Genomic DNA, 2,897 nt, shown 5'->3' with positions numbered 1-2,897 from the left:
TTATTATCTGCTAATCCAATATAGGTTTCATCTTTAGATCTGTTACTGTTGACTACTTGTTCTCCTGATTGTCACATTTTTGGGGTTCTTTGTATGCCAAGTAATTTATTATTGTATGTTTGTTATATGTAATTTACTCTAGAGTGTCTTGATTCTGTTATCTTTCTTTGGAAAGTACTTTGTCTTAGTTAGATGGTTCAGTTGCTGACAGATCACTGTAATCTGTAGAAGCTTAATTTAGCTTTTTGGGGAGTTTGTTTCTTTTAGTTCTGTCTTATTCCTAAGGCATAGATCTGGAATGTGATCTTTACTCCTAGTGTGTAGTCCCGGAAGAGTGTCAGTGGAAAGACCATAGTGTTTATTAAACCTCTCTGACATGGCAGAACTTGAACTTCAAACTCTGCTTAACTCTTTAGTCTCCCTGAAGTTGCTTTCCAAGAAACATAGAGTGGCACCATGTGTGTGAACTGTTGAGCAGTCAGCGTAGGGTTTGAGGAGTGTTGTACATGAATTTCAAGGTGCCTTTCTGTGCTTCCTTCACTTACAGGATTTCTCCCTTCAGCTCCCAGTCACTGCATCCCTTATGCATAGTGTAAAGAGGGATGTGCCTTTAGTGGAAGATCTCTCACCCAATGTGCTTCCTTTCTCTCAAGAGTCAAAGCCCCTCCATCCTTCCCTGCTTTGGTTGCTGTCCTGTGTCTTAAGGTAATTGTTTTTCCAGAATATAGAATTGTTACATGTGGGAGGATTAGTTTGATATGAGCTATTCTGCTATTGGGCATCCCAAGTGGCACTGGTGGTAAAGAACCCACCTGCCAATGCAGGAGATATAAGAGACACAGATTTGATCCCTGGGTCAGGAAGATCCCCTGGAGGAGGGCATGGCAACCCACTCCAGTATTCTTGCCTGTAGAATCCCATGGACAGAGGAGCCTGCCAGGCTACGGTCCATAGCATTGCAGAGTTGGACATGACAAACGATTTAGCACAGCAAGCATGCTATTACCAGAATCAGCACATCTTCCTCACTTTTTTCCCCCTGTCATCTCAACACCATGACTATGAGAGAACTAAGACGTCAAGGAAGCAATGACAAAATGTTCCAAGAGAGATTTACAAGGGCTAATAAGAAAGAGACAGTATAATGCAATGGCTAACTCTATAGACTGGGGAAGGCAGTCTTGGGTTGGGTTTGAATCTTAACTCTGCCACTTACCAGATGAGTAAGTACATGAGCTTATGCAGCTTATGAGCTCATGCAAGATGCTCAGCCAGTTGGGATCCTGTATTCCTGTCTACAAAATGGGTTTGGAAATACTTTTTTTTTTTTGGCTGCTCTGGACCCTCATTGTGGTGCTTGGGCTTTCTCTAGTTGGGGCATGCAGGCTTCTCTTCCTGAGGAGCACAGGCTCTAGAGCTCAAAGGCTCAGTAGTTGTGGTATGTGGGCTTAGTTGCCCCATGGCATGTGGGCTCTTAGTTCCCTGATCAGGAATTGAACCTGTGTCCCCTGCATTGTAAGTCAGATTCTTCTTCTTCTTCTTTTAAATATTTTGGCTGCACTGGGTCTTAGTTGTGGCATGTGGGGTCTAGTTCCCTGACCAGGGGTTGAACCTTGGTTGTAGCATTGGAAATATGCAGTCTCAGCCACTGGACCACCTAAGGAAGTCCCTGAAAGTTGAATTCTTAACCATTGGACCACCAGGGGAGTCCCTGGTAATACATTTTCATACTTTTTTTTGGAGGGGGTGGTGGTGAGGGTTAAATGAAGTGCTTAGCACCAGGGATGCTACACAATAAGACTATAAGCAAAGGTAGTTACTACCATTAATTTGAGAATGATGTATTCTTTAACTGTGGGCTTACAGGAGAAGACAGAGCAAGAAAACACTCTTTTCCAGGGAATAGGTGGGTGCCTTCTGGTGGGACTGTTGGGACTAGAAGTCTCTGTCTACAACAGTGACATTCACAGTTGTTTGGAAATAAGCAAAATCCCAAACTTCAGGGTTTTCTTATTGTTCCAGGAAAGGCTTATCAACAGCTGGAGGATCTGGACCAGATCCAGCAGGAATTTTAGAATAAAGGGACAAAGGTGATGGAGTTCAGCAAGAAGCTATCTGGAAGTGGATATCAAAGCCAAAGGCTAGGAGATGACATCTTCCCCCGACCCCTGCTCCAATGCAGATCCCTTCCCTGAGCTCTCCAACTAGACATAAAGTGGTATTTCTTAACAAACTCAAGCATCTCTGGAAATTTTTTTTTGGAGGTAAAGTTCATATAATAGAAAATTCCCGTTTTAGGCATTTTAAAGTGTGTGCTGCTGCTGCTGCTAAGTTGCTTCAGTCGTGTCCGACTCTGTGCGATCCCATAGGCGGAAGCCCAACAGGCTCTGCCGTCCCTGGGAGTCTCCAGGCAAGAACACTGGAGTGGGTTGCCATTTCCTGCTCCAATGCATGAAAGTGAAAAGTAAAAGTGAAGTCACTCAGTCGTGTCCGACTCTTAGCGACCCCATGGACTGCAGCCTACCAGGCTCCTCTGTCCATGGGATTTTCCAGGCAAGAGTACTGGACTGGGGTGCCATTGCCTTCTCTGTTTAACGTGTATAATTAAGTGAATTCTAGTACATTCATGATGTTGTACAACCATCATCAGTATCTAATTCTAGAACGTTTTCATCACCCCCAATGGAAAGCCCATACCCATTAAATAGTCTCTCCTAGCCCATACCAACTACCATCTACTTTTTAGATTCACCTAGTCTGTACAAATCATACAATAGATGGTTTTTGGTGTTGGGATTCTTTTCACTTAGCATATGTTTTTGCGGTTTGTCCATTGCCTGGAATTTTTAGATACGCATTTTTGTGTAAATTTCTGTGTCTTTTGGACTTTTCCAAGT

This window comes from Bos grunniens, chromosome 20 (genome assembly GCF_055505025.1).
Source record: "Bos grunniens cultivar Pamir isolate PY7600 chromosome 20, Bosgru_T2T1.0, whole genome shotgun sequence".
Lineage (NCBI taxonomy): Eukaryota > Metazoa > Chordata > Mammalia > Artiodactyla > Bovidae > Bos > Bos grunniens.
This window is presented reverse-complemented; position numbering follows the sequence as displayed.